This window comes from Amblyomma mixtum, chromosome 4, assembly GCF_055824585.1.
Source record: "Amblyomma mixtum isolate Tamu chromosome 4, ASM5582458v1, whole genome shotgun sequence".
Lineage (NCBI taxonomy): Eukaryota > Metazoa > Arthropoda > Arachnida > Ixodida > Ixodidae > Amblyomma > Amblyomma mixtum.
In genome coordinates, this window is record NC_143015.1 from 80,208,960 (window position 1) to 80,223,783 (window position 14,824).

Below are 14,824 nucleotides of genomic sequence, written 5' to 3' on the forward strand. Positions count from 1 at the left end.
AATTTCAACAAACAGTGCTTTTAGTCATGCAGAACTAGAATTCACAGCCGAAATGATATTTCCACACGAAATACGATAATTTTTTGTGTGCGTGGGAGTGTCATGAGTTTGAAATGAAAGAAAAGATGCAGTATTGTTGTTTAATGGGCCAAAGAAGGTAATGTTCTCCGGAGCGATGGTCTGCCCGTGGTCTTTCATTACACATTAACAACACCCCGAGAGATTAAATTTGAATAACGACCCAACGGGTTGTTGTCATTTCAAGCTCCGCTGAAGTAGCCGATAAAAATATCCTTCATCTCTCGATGAACTCCTCAGACAAATCATTTGAATCAGGGCATCCTGTAAGGAAAGAAACAACGTGTATTCGGGAAATGAGAACAAACGCGGTCCAAAGCTTCTCCAGTAAACTACCTATAGCACTTGTTTACGGGGCTTATTGAATACCATGACAGCAAAAGGCCGCAGTTAGTATCTCTTTCTGCATAATATGTTGTACATTTTACACGTTGCAATGATAGGCACTTAAAATAGGCACTCTAAACGGAGAGTGATGTAAAGACGCTGCACTCTCTAATAAGAATGATGATTAACGCCGTAAGTAATATTCCAGCGTATTTTGTTAGCACCTAAAATCTGGCACTCAGAGCCGCTTCAGACGCTTAAGTATTTTTCTGCGGAGTCAGAGTTGTTGATGCGCATTGTCACATAGCATGTACAGCCGCCAATATGATTGCCAAATTCCGATGACGCTTCGCTGATAACCAAATTCTGGTTTCCCTTTAGATGTTCCTCTGAAACAATTGCTCGACTGTGTTTAAAGGTGAAATGATAATATCCGCTATTACCTGATTGTTTTCCCAACTACGCGTACTAACAGCTTGGTCAGAGTGTTTACAGTTTACCAAAAAGCCTTTACATTTTTCCTTGCTTTAGTGCCCTTACAGAAAGTAGAAGTTACATCCAAAACTTTGATTTCAGGCCAATTTGTATTTTGTGTAAAAATGCAAACAAAATCTGAACGTTTTCTCTATCCAGAGTAAATCGCGAACCTCAGTCAAAGTTCAGTAATACATGCATCGTAGCGCAAGCGCCATGCACTCTTAGACTGTCTTCGCTGTTCTTCAAGAAGCGGCAGTACCCGATACTTTTTCAACAAATGACAACATAAATACATATTACGTGCTCGCGTAGTAATTTGGGCATACAGTCTTCAGCAGCCTCAAAGGCTGCTGAAGGTCTTTTTGCCCCCTTTCCGAGAGTACTCTTCATGCACAGGCTTCGCGCCTTCATGACTGCGTGCTGAGCGAAGCTGACGCAGTTCGCGAAGCTGCCGGCATTGTGTACTTTGCTCACCGATTCTACTCCCCCCCCCCCCCCCCCCCCAACAACGGCTCGAGGGCAGCGTCGCCGACCAATCGCGCGCACCGCTAATCCGCAAGCTTAGAGGGTGACGCCAGAGTGCGTGAAGCAAGACTACGAAATATAAAAAAAACACCCATGCAGCGTGGAGCTGTAGTTTGGAATCTAAACTGAGTGCATCGATGTTCTAATCAATGTTTCAACTTTCCTCTTTGGATATGTGTCATATACAGTAGATTGCGTACAAGGTAAATAATGAGGATATTTGTTGCTGATTATGTTTCCTGCCTAATAATGGGTGACGCTGTCGATTATAATTGTCGTTCTTTCATAGCAGATCCTATGTGGGTTGATTAATGTTGCTCACAGCAGCTTTGGCGGCTTTTGAGAGCATATATTCGTCAGAAGGCGGCCGAATAGAGATGAGTAGCAATCTCTGATTGTATCGGTTCATACTTCTTTTCAGCGAACATTCCAATAAATTTTGCACCCGAGCTATGACATAATTTCAAAATATAAGGGGGTAGTGTTGGAGCTTCCATTCTTTCCTTTCGACGTCTTTCGTGCTCTCTTTATGGGTGCGCTCGCACGCTGGCTTTGCTAACGCAAGTGGGTGGTGATTGGCGTAAATTGCAGCTGCAGATGCCAGCAGCACTCCGTTGACTCGTGTTTTGTGAGCAAGCAGCAGACAACACGAAATACAATCTAGAAAGCCATATTTAGAACTGACATAAGTATCCACGTGAACAGCTTTTATTATTCTCTGTGGGTAAGTTTTTGCTGTCAGAAAGCGAAAACAACGCCTACCAGAAATCTTCAACAACCCGTACCTAAGTCGCCACTTGAAAAAAAAGTCATGCTACAGCACAAAGCAAAGCCTTTTAAAAGGTTTGAGAATGACGAAACTGTGGCCTGAAGTGCGCATACGCAACAAAGTTTCTGCCTGGAATGATACACACTTCCTCCACTTGATATTTAGCGTCTAAGGAAATGATAAAGAAAGAAAGCAAGGTTGTCAGCTTTAAGAAATCACTCAGAGCTGAGTAATTCATTTAACTTCTGACTCTTAAACAGCTGCGCAAAAGAAATGTTTGCATATTTTGGCTAGGACAGGGACATCAATCCTTGTCCATTACAGTTATATACAGTTACAATTATTAAATTTACAGTTATATACCTTGATTGTAACGATATTCAGCCCTGGCAGGAGTCCAGACTACTTCCACTATAATGGATAAGCCTCTCCCACTAATCTTAAGCTCTCTCCTGCAAATGCGCCACCCCTGTGCTTCCGGAAATATCTTTAAACCATCCTCCTTCTAATTTGCTCTCTCCTGCGGATGTGTTTGTCTTCTGTTGAGTCCGCGTTGTTACCGTAAGACACCATCGCTTACCTATTCTGCGCATCGCATACTGCATGAGTGTGTGCATCTGTCGTGTATGTGTGCGCGTGCACTTGTGTGCGTGCATGCGTGCGTGTGTTCGTGCATTCGTGCGTTTTCTCGACTCTTGTTTGAAATTGCAGTAGCCTTATTTTAATGCATTGAAGAAACCATGAGAAGTAGGAAATTTCACTTTCTGGTGGCTACCCATCCCATTACTTGTCCCGGAGATATTTTCACGGGAACTAAATAACGCTCCCGGCATATAGATTTCGCATCCATTTTACGCTATCCTGCAGGCAAAACTAGTGGTCCAAGAAAATTAATATATAGAGGGCATAAAATGGTGCACTGAAAAAAAGAATTTTATTCCTTGTTGCTCACCCTCAGTCCTCCAACTATAGAAAGCTTTTCGTTCAGTCACTATCGCAAACTAATTTCGATACTGGATAATTAATGCACAGAGCATATCTATGTGGTCCAAAAGCGATCATTGCGCTTCCTCTCGAATGATGTGAGATGGAAAGATGGTTGAAGTTGAAGTTGATTTTATTTACTCAACAATGATAGGGAACATCGAGAGAAAGAAGCTCCATTGAGCTTGACAGGCTCTCGAGCCGCAAAAAAACAAACTAGACGGCAGCACTCGAAAGACAACAAGTACATCGCTCAAGTAAAACAGTGATACACAAAATGTGGAAGCATAAGATTTCCTATTTATCCTAAAGGCAAACGCAAGCGTGGCACTAGGAGCGGCTGTGGTTTATGTTACGCATAACTGGTAATTAAACCATTGGAGAAGCTTCAGCAATGATAATGATGATAATTAGTGGCTGCCTGTGACAGATGAGGCGTTTCATCAAAGCACTGAAGACGTACTCGTTTGCTATTAAAACATTTTTGCATTCACCCTTTAAAAATCGCCTGATCTGCATAGCCACAACAGCGCACTCCTTCTCCTGAGGCAGGAAAGGTCTGCAGAAAGAAACTCATTTGTTTTTCATAAAGACATATGAGGCAGCCTCACTATATTAATATATTCTATACGGTAACATGAACGCAGTGAAATCTGTAAGGACGCAAGCTCAGATTCCTGCAAGGAAAAAAGAATTAGGGAGAAGGCAGCGCAAAAAGAGCGGAAAATTAAGGATATGTCGATGTCGTGCGGAAGGTGGAACACTTACCGAGGGATTGGATTGTGTGGTTAAGTTCTCTCCACAGTACATCCAGTACCTTGTGAACTCCTTTCTTGCCCTGATTAACCAGAAAGATTGCCATAATATATGTTAATTACAACTCTAAAACGTACTTTTAGATCAGGTGATACTTTTTTTTTTGCTGCACTTATAAAGATTTTTTTTTTCAGTAAATTCTAGATTTTGGCACAATGTGCATCGTTTTTTTTGTGCGTTGTTCATCATGATTCACACATGCATTGGCGGGGTAGATAAGAAAAGATAAGACAGGCGTGCCTTCAAGGGTGGAGTGGTTTCTCATGGAAGTGAGTCTACATACGGTGGAAAAAAGGACAACTAGCCATTCGTACGTTGTAAACGAGTCCCCAGAGCGCGGGCCTTCCCACGAAGACCGCGCGGGCTCCGAGGCTTAGGGCCTTGGCGGCGTCTGCTCCCGAGCGCACGCCGCCGTCCAAGTATACCTCCATGCGATCTCCTACGGCTGCCACCACCTCGGGAAGGGCTTCGATCTAGATGGGAAATGTCGTACGAATTTCAGACACTGAGTAAAACTCAGAAAATCTATAACAAGCAATTTCTTGAGGCACCTATACGCAACATGATATCTTACCCCGCACAAAAGAAGCATAGCACATGAGGTCTGAATCTCAGTAAAGGTAAATCTAGAGTAAAGGCCAGAACCGAAAATAGCAGATTTTAGCGGGTGTTCGTTGAGAATGTTGTACAGGTGGGTCTAGTGCAAGCAAGGCGACGGGCATACGCGTGAGCCGCACGGCAATCGCCTGGTGCACGCTACCGGCTGGACTAGCTGACCTCGGACTGCTGTTGGCCCTGCTCCTGTTACGGAGCTCCTACAAATAAACCCCACTTTACACTAGGACATTTTGATGAGGAAATGGCAGTCTTGAGCGTGCGGCATCCAAAATCATGAAACCTACGTAGTCCTGACCAATTATGACTGCTCAGTGCGTAGCCTGTATGAGAATTAAGGTGAATGCGCAAAGCCGGAATCTAGATTAAGGTGATTATAATTCACCAGGGTGGAAATTTGGGCAAGTCAGTAATGATCCATAACATAAGAGTAGCGCAAAACCAGGACGACGGACAAAAGGGGAGAAAACACACACCAACAACACAGGCGCTGTGGCTAGCGTCACGCCCTGACGGGAGGAAAATGAGGCCAGCACAGTGATCTTTCGTTGTCAAGGAAAAGGCGCAGGTAGCCGCAGAGGGCCGCATTGAGGTCCTTTATTTTGATAACATAACAAGTTGCTGTCTTGCAAAAACCGCCCCGTTTCTCAGTAATAGGATTCCCTGGTTGACCGAGAGAGTCGTGACACTCACCATGTCGGCAAAATTTGAAAATTTGAGTTCTGGAATGTTCGAGTAAAAGGCACTGTACTATAACATAGAATTTTACTTACCAGGCCCGCTTTTCCACCTTGACCTACCCACTGATCCCCACTAAGCACCTTAATTCGATTTTCTGGGTGGGCCTACTTCCAGAATATTTTAGGTCATTTGGAATATTTAGGGTCGGTCAGCTTCCCAAAGCTATCACATTTTGTTCTTTAAGAAAGTGGTTTAAAAGGCTCCAAGTTTATTTTAATACCATCTGCTGTATGCCGGCAAGTTCAGTTGCTATTGAATGGGCGAACATTGCGAAGAATACAAGAGGCAGAAATGCCCGTAAATTGCTTATGGAAAGGCAGCTTCCAAGAGAAGGTGGGCGTAGCACTGGGCGGCAGAAAGTTATGTCAATAGGCAAGATTAAGAAGTTTGCCCCGCAACAGGCAAAGGAGAGGCTTGATTGTAGAGACATGGAAGAAGTATTTTCCCTGCAGTGGGCGAAGTCAGGCTGATGATGATGGTGACCTTCTTTTCTAGCTGCATATATAACCGGCGCAGCGAGACCTCAATTCTTGCTGCAAGTGTGTTTCAGAAGTAGAATAAAGCAAGTTCGTATCTCAAGCTCACTGCACATTGAAGAAAGCTCCAAAGAATACAGGCAAGAATATAAATAAACTGCCCTTTATTTCTGCACGTTATCCGGCTTCAAGTGGTTCGGGAACAAGAGGAGACAATGACCGGGTTTTTGGTATAAAATTGCCGGCAGAGCCGCTTCGCGTCGTTACTTTCCAGGCAAAAATAATTGCGTACGCTACAAATAATTGACTCCTCAAGCGGAGAACCACAAGCAACTAGTGTCTGTATATCGTCGCTTTCGTACTTTATTTTATCCTATCTATGCAGTCGCTCAATGAATAAGCGAAGTGTTAGCTGCTGCAAACGAGGAACTGAAAATTAAATCAATTCAGCACCCCGCATCCTAATTCCATTCAACGAACAGGTTGAAGAAAAGTTTTGAGCTGATCTCCAGGCACAACGAAATTTGTTTCTGGGCAAAGGGGGCGAAATGCCTGGAGCTACTTCAAATTATTCAATGAAGGAACGAACGAGAAGTAATTTAAAACTTCGCCTCATGCAAGTAGGTTTCGAAAACAGCGTCGCGTGGCGCGGTGTAGGCAGCCTGCTTCTTTGCCTATATAGTGCGTCTGCCGACTGCAGCACCGCTGCTGTTGACAAACAAGATGTTTTTATACATTACCATGCAAACCGTACCAAATCTAAAAGAATGTCTGGCTCCTTGGGGCCTGTATCCTCCTTCATTGTCACTTTTTTCTAAAAATGAATGTCGCACCACACTTGCAAAATTATTGGGTTTGATTGAATAGAGCAGCAGCAATCAACTTTGTATATTCGCTGAGTCAGTCTAAGAGTTTTATGTTTTGATTGAAGTGGTCAAGTATATCAGAAGTTTTATTTTTTTACCAAGTTAATGCTTTTCGCCTGGAGGAGATGTTTCTGATTTGACTGTTTTGTGAACGGCAGTTGATTCTTTGATAAATATGAGATGATTTAAGGGAAGGCCAGTTGCTGGAATGACGGCATACTGCTTACGCGGTAAGTATGAGCCGGAACTATGGCATTATTGTGAAACATACGATACAGAAAATATAGAAAAATTCGTGCTTTTCTAAAATGACTCTAAAGCGGATTTCATATCCTTTCGCTTCCAAATCTTTTTGCTCATGATGAAAATGAGGCCCTTATATATTTTAGGCTCTGCGTATTCATCGCCCAAATAGTCCGCAAAGCATCCGTATGTCCACTGTTTTCACTACATGAGCCTTAGAAAAAGAAGTTGTGTTATGAAAATCGCTATACAGAATGTTTTGGAAACACTTGGAGCTTCGGAGCGGAAGCAATGCTGCCGATGTTTTCGAAAAGGGCTGACACAATATTTGAATGTGTGAACGCCTGAAAGAAAGTAATATTTACTCCATGCACCGCTCAAAGGTTTTTTTGAACAGTTTGGCTGCCTAAAGCAACCGAAAGATGGCCCGGATGAGCTCCGATTTATGGTTCCGATAAAGAAAACGATTTTGGCTCGTATTGATACACGCCTGGTATAAATAATGACCCACACATTAGTTAGCACAGAACGCCGAAAAATACAAATTTGCGGGATGTTTTGCATCGTATTATTCGAATGATCAGTGCCTGCTTGTGAAAGGCCATATGGGATCAAAATATAATTAATGCTTAAATTATTCTAAGTTTTTATATATTTTGAAAAGTGTGTGCAAGGTCTTATGCCATTAGAATTTATTTCCTCTACGTATACCTAAAACAAGGTATAAAATGGTAAGTGGTGATCCCTTGCTATTGCCGAGCAGTGGTGCGTTCAGCTGACATTATCACGAGATGTCACAGCGACCTGGCTTTGTCCGCCCACTAAAATAGTCGTAGGGGACACATACCTCAGGGGCCGTAAAAGATATGCGTGTAGAAAAACTAACCTACACCACGTAAATGCTGTACTGAAGGTCTGTGAGTACTAGTTGGTTGTCCGGACCGTAATATTAATTTCTGATCTACCTAAATTTCGGCGTGGAGTTGATAGTTGTCAAAAATCATTGTTTGCAATATCGGCTTAAAAGAACATGAGTGTTTCCACTGATCGAGATATGGTCTGCTAAAAACTACGTTGCATTGAACAAAACCGGCACAGAATCTCTGCGTCACGAAATTTTATTCTGTGCCGGAAAAAAAGAACTCAGCTCCTCAATATTCAGTCGTCTGTCCCATTCTAGATTGCAGATGTGCGCGAGCAACGGATTTAATTTGAATATGCAGAAAGGCCAAATACTGTTGGTAAGGTAATGAAGGACGCATTTACCATAGGCATTGTTGTACTGTTGGCAGCAATATATTTCGTCTCGCTTGCTCACGCAGTGAGCACTAATTTCATTGATGAAAAAGGTATTACGCAGAAAAACAGAATGGGTTCCAGTGCACATGTCCATCAGCCTCAAGTTATGATCACCACCTTCACACTATCCCAAAAGTGAAAAGCACCTTACAGGTGCTTCCTGCCTGCTTTCACTTCGGGGTTTGGTACTTGGGGGCCAACTAGAAGGCCTAAAACTAGAATTAGCGCACAGTGTGCTTTCTTTTTTAGCCGTATGGCGGCGGTTGGGTTGATGGCAGTGAGTGATTACTCTCCTATTACAAGTCTACTGGACACTGGGTATTCCCCTAAACATTTTAACAGCACTGTTCCCGCTTCGAGTTATTGATGAATTGGCTCTCGCTCTGCCATATGCCAGGCGTCCCAGTTGCCTCAGCTGGTAGGGCGACTGCTAAAGTGTTGCGGTGGTCGCAGATTCGAACCACGGACCAAGACGAACTTTTGCTTAACTGTGAAGCTTCTGAGGAAACTGTACAGGTTTCCTCTGTCGGCGTATGGCTGTGCTTGGATGGATGCCAATGAGTAATTACTCCACTGTATATAACCCCTGTCAAGTGTGAGAAACAAACGTAGAGTATTGACGCTCATTCATGGAAGGGAGGAGCAAGGAATACAACTGGAGGCAACGATAGCCGGCCAGCAATGAAGAAGAGATAGACTTAGAGGACGGGTTTGTACCGTGGCCAAGCAGATAAGTCATTGTCTCTCAAGGCAGCAGAGAGAGCTTCAAGGCCATGAAAGCGCTGTTATGTGCTGAAGTAACATGTGTAGCAGTGGTTTCGAGACTGGCTGGGTTGGAGTGAGCGCATATCGCGGAATGACCTTTAACTCTTTTGCATAGATGATCGTATCAAATACTTCAGCTTGAGAAGCAGTCAAAGCTCACCGTTGCCGGAACTCCGTCCAGCTGCCGTCCACCGTGATTCGAGACGAGTATAGCATCGGCGCCATATTCCAGTGCTTTCTGTGCTGCATCAGCTGTAACCCAGGAAAGCGGTGGCATTTGCTACTTAGGCACAGTTCGAAACTCTGAGGGAACAACGCATCAAAGGTGACACTACATGTATGCATTCCAGAAGACAGCTCACGGGGTCCCTTGCTTGTAAGTCTTTGCACGAGTATAATGTCTAAAGTTTTAAAGACAAATTTCTACACTTAACACAACGCAGATATTTTCTAGAGATGTTCTGTGCCCAAACGTCCAGAAAAATATTTCGAAGAAAAATGCGAGCGTTTCGCCATGACGGCAAAACTATACTGCTGTACTCAAGACGTTCATGTATGTTGTCCAAGTACCAACCAGTGAGGACTCCCTTTACAACGATCGGTAGCTTAGAGATGCGCCGCAGCCAGAGGATGTCTTCCCACGTTGTGGAAGGTGAGATTAAGTTGTCTACGGAGTTCGCATTGCCCGGCTCTAGAGTGAACGAATGTCCGGGGCCCGATGCATCCAAGTTTGCAAGGCTGCACAGCAAAAGAAAGAAATAGAAGCCACTTGAGTGCTCCTTTACAAGTTGCTGAACATCAGAGTAACCGTCCATGGATCTGCTGTGCAGCAACGCATTCTTGCGTAAGTGGATGCATAAACGAGATGTAAATTTCGTCTACGAATAGATTTTGTACTTAACCTATGTTGGCAGCGCTCACACAAAATATTTTTCCTGTTCGTTACGCCGTATGTTGCTCACGAACGTCACATAAACGCTGTATATGGTAAAGCCTTTGCTTCACGGTGTTTCATATCGGTGAGCTGCTGAATCACGAAAAAGGACTATTTATGCGCCATTGCCAGCAAATAGGAAGCGGTAGAGAAAATGCCTCAGAGAAAAATGACTTTAGATGAGCGAAATTTTATCACAGCTCTCCAGCACTCCTATTGAAGAGCCCGATGAGAACGACATTGTGTATTTCACCTGATTAATTAAAATTTAAGCTTGGCTTCTATATCATATCTAAGCCTTTAAACTAATTATAAAAGTTTTACGTGCACTAGAAGGTTCATGCTTGATACTATGGGTTTCTCAGTGTTGAAAATACTGGTATGCTTTCTGGCTACCACGTTTATTAGCCTTAAAATAAAGGCATGAAAAGTGGCAGCTTGCTGTGGTTTTGAAAATAAAAGAGGTACTAAAAAAAGCGTCCACTTTTTGCTTTCAGCAAATATGTATTCTCTTGTTATTCATGGCTCCGAAGATGCTTTTCTGGAAGCAAAAGGTGAATATGCTGGAAACAAAATTTTGTTTCTGCACCAAAAAGTCTGCACCAAAAAGTACTCCCGGTTCAAATATAGGACATGAGTTCAGGTGCAGCCTAGGCACAAAGATTTTCACCCAGATGGCACTCTCATCGTACCGCAGGTTAGCTCTGTAATCAGCCGGTGATGGCAACAACTGCATTATACTTTTTTGGGCCTTGTATTTAGAATAACTCTATTTTTAGCTAAACTACTCTATGTGTCGTTAAACGCGGTCATCTATCGACACAGCTCTGCTTCAGCTAATCCTTTGTGCCTGTGATTGCCACTAGTGGCCTGTTAGAGCGCCAGGAATAAGTCCTTCATTGAGGAAAGGGGGTTTGTAAACAACGATTCTGTAGTTCTACTAAACGTAGGCCGACATTTTCTTGTGTCACTGCCGTATAACAGAGACTGTGGCTTACTCTATGAGGCTGATATTTTGACTGACTTCTGCGCCTCAGAAAACCTGCCTCCTCACCCTACCACTCAGCGAAACATCTGCTTATATGAGGCTCAGCTCTTGCAAACAGACTAATGACTAGGTCCTCAAATGTGCCAAGGTGACTGTCAACGATAGTTGAAATTCCCGTATTGATTTTGTACCCTATACAAATGGTGCGCTCTAAGATTAGGAGGATTCAATGGCACTCGTGTTCGGCCCAATACTTCTTTCCAAAGCTTAATTAAAGATATCATGTCCCCAAAAATGCTTGCTGAGCTTTACATTAACCCAACTACAATGCATCGTCTCGCTAATCTCAGTGCCGCACTTCGTAGAAAAAGCAACAGCGTTTACACAGCACGGCTCGAAGAGACCGAAACCGGAGTTAGGTTAATGAAGTAGGTGCTGAGGCAGTACGTACGGTAAGTGTCATAGATAGGGGCAGCGTGGAGACACACAGAGGTATCGGCGATTATAAAAACCATCTCCGGGTTTTCTTTCTCAACTTATGTACCGGACCGACCAAGGAAAAATAAAGATTATAGAGTGGCACTACCCTTCACAAACGATAGCATCAAACAGCCAACCTGCTTGGTTGTTAACATTTTTGCCCTTCGACCTCTCTCCACGGCTGCAGGAGAGTGTGGAAAGGAAGACATGCCGGTCTGTTGCGAATCGTGTGCCCCGCATTCATCGCTGTAGTTATCAGAAAGCCAGCAACAGCCCGTGACTGCTCACGTCATGAGCGCTGCATGCCGAGTTTGGCGAGATTTGAAGCGAAAGACCGCCACTGCAGGCAGGATGTTTTATGAAATTTGCGTAAATTATCGGCTCACTTCTGAGGACTTGTTGGCAGCATGGACACTGAGTGGCATTTATTTTACATAATGCACGCGTTCGATTGCCACTTCATACACCCCTTTTCAGGAACCGTTTAAGAGGAAAATACATATGCGGCAATTGTCTCCATAGCCTAGATGCCGATCTTGATCGGAGAAACATGCTTTAAAAACGCACGACATCTAAATCAATGCACAGTCGTCTAAAACAGCGCCTCCCATTGTCAGGTTGTCAGGTGCAGCTTCGGGATGCCACAACTGAATCAATCAGATCCGATGAGAAATCGTTAAACCCGCTCTTAGCACGCAAAAAATTCTGTTTCACTGCGAATCAGGAGCGCGTTGTCCAGTAGGTGGCGCACTTCATCTAGTCCAACACGGCTTTTTTGCGCCAGTGCATGAATTCAAGTGAAGAAAACAGCCGCTTTTTACGTCAAATACCCTCTTTATGCGGCGATGGCGTAGAGGTAGAGCATCCGCCTCGCGTGCAAGAGGACCGGGGTTCGAATCCCGGTGCCACGCAATTCTCCACCGGATTAAAAAAAAAAAGAAACTCCGCGTGTCGATGGAATTGCATAACCAGGCTTGGAGTGCGGCCTGATTTCGGTGACCAGAACCGACAACGCACTTCCTCACCAGAACAGGATTTGGCCACCCTGGTGTAGTACTTGGCCACAACCTTCTATGAACAAACCAATTAACCCTCGGCCCTCAGTCCCCAGCGGCTGCGGAGCAACTGACCAAGGCGGCGGTCAGATCTGTGACGCAGCGGAGGGTGCTAAGAATCTCTGGCTCCGGACAGGCCGCCATTGGAAACTGAACCTGGCAACGTTTAACGCAAGAACCTTATCAAGTGAGGCTAGCTTAGCAGTGCTATTGGAGGAATTAGCCGGTATTAAATGGGATGTCATAGGGCTTAGTGAGGTTAGGAGGACAGATGAGGCGTATACAGTATTAAAGGGCGGGCATGTACTGTGCTATCGTGGATTAGTAGATAGGCGAGAACTAGGTGTGGGATTCCTCATTAATCAGGATATAGCTGGCAACATCGAGGAGTTTTACAGTATTAACGAGAGAGTGGCAGCTATCGTAATTAGGCTTAATAAGAGGTACAAGCTGAAGGTGGTGCAGGCCTACGCGCCTACATCAAGCCATGATGACCAGATAGTTGAAAGCTTCTATGAGGATGTGGAATCGGCAATGACCAAAGTAAAATCACAGTACACTGTACTGATGGGCGACTTTAATGCAAAAATAGGTAAAAAGCAGGCTGGAGACAAGGCGGTAGGTGACTATGGCATAGGTTCTAGGAACAGTAGGGGAGTGTTATTAGTAGAGTTCGCAGATAGAAATAATTTACGGATTATGAATACCTTCTTCCGCAAACGAGCAAACAGGAAGTGGACTTGGAAGAGCCCCAATGGTGAGACTAAAAATGAAATAGATTTCATATTGTGCGCACAACCTGGCATCGTAGAGGATGTGGAGGTCCTCGGTAAGGTCCGTTGTAGCGACCACAGAATGGTAAGGTCTCGTGTTAGCTTAGATTTGAAGAGGGAACGGAGGAAACTGGTGAAGCGAAAGGCTATTAACGAGTTAGCATTAAGAGGGAAGGTAGAGGAATTCAGAATGTCGCTGCAAAACAGATTTTCCGCTTTAACTGATGAAGACGACCGCAGTGTTGAAACAATGAATGATAATCTTACAGCTATCGTTACAGAGTGCGCCGCAGAAGTAGGTGGTAGGATGGTTCGACAGGATACCAGCAAGCTATCTCAGGAGACCAAAGATCTGATTAAGAAACGCCAAAGCATGAGGACGTCTAACTCCACAGACAGGATAGAACTAGCAGAGCTATCGAAGTTAATAAATAAGCGCAAGGTAGCCGACATAAGAAAGTTTAACATGGAGAAAGTTGAGCATGCTCTAAGGAACGGCGGTAGCCTAAAATCAGTGAGGAGAAAACTGGGCATAGGTAAAAACCAGATGTATGCGCTAAAAGACAAACAGGGCAATGTCATCAGCAATATGGATAAGATAGTTGAATTAGCCGAAGAGTTCTACACAAATCTATACAGTAGCGAATGTAATCATCAAGTTACTGAGGGAGGCAGTCAAGCACAGCAATGGGACATCCTGCCAGTAACGAAGGAGGAAGTAAAAAAAGCCTTAGGAGCAATGCAAAGAGGGAAAGCAGCTGGTGAGGATCAGGTAACAGCAGATTTGTTGAAGGACGGAGGAGAGATTGTGCTACAAAAACTAGCCACCCTCTATACGCAATGCCTTGTGACCTCGAGAGTACCAGAAGCTTGGAAGAACGCTAACATTATCTTAATTCATAAGAAAGGAGATGTGAAGGACTTGAAGAATTACAGACCAATCAGCTTATTGTCCGTTGCCTACAAGGTATTTACTAAGGTAATCGCCAATAGAGTCAGGACAACCTTGGACTTTAGTCAACCAAATGATCAGGCAGGCTTTCGTAAAGGATACTCGACAATAGACCACATTCACACTATCAATCAGGTGATAGAGAAATGCGCAGAATATAACCAACCCTTATATATAGCCTTCATTGATTACGAGAAAGCATTTGACTCGGTGGAAACCTCAGCTGTCATGCAGGCATTGCGGAATCAGGGTGTAGAAGAGTGTTATGTGAAAATATTGGAAGATATTTATAACGACTGCACAGCTACTATAGTTCTCCATAAAGTCAGCAATAAAATTCCAATACGGAAAGGGGTCAGGCAGGGAGACACGATCTCGCCAATGCTCTTCACTGCCTGCTTACAGGAGGTATTCCGGGGACTGGAATGGGAACAGTTGGGGATAAGAGTTAATGGAGAATACCTGAGTAATTTGCGATTCGCTGATGACATTGCCTTGCTAAGCCACTCAGGACAAGAACTGCAAAGCATGATCAATCAGTTAGACAGGCAGAGCAGAACGGTGGGGCTAAGAATTAACATGCAGAAAACCAAAGTAATGTTCAACAGCCTAGCAAGGGAACAGCAGTTCGCAATTGGTAGCGAGGTGCTGGAAGTAGTAA

General features: G+C 44.0%; 1 pseudogene; it reads right to left on the reverse strand.

Moving 5' to 3' along the window:
* Positions 1 to 255: 255 nt before the first annotated feature.
* Positions 256 to 14,824, reverse strand: part of LOC149347161 (uncharacterized) — a 103,344-nt pseudogene continuing 88,775 nt past the window's right edge.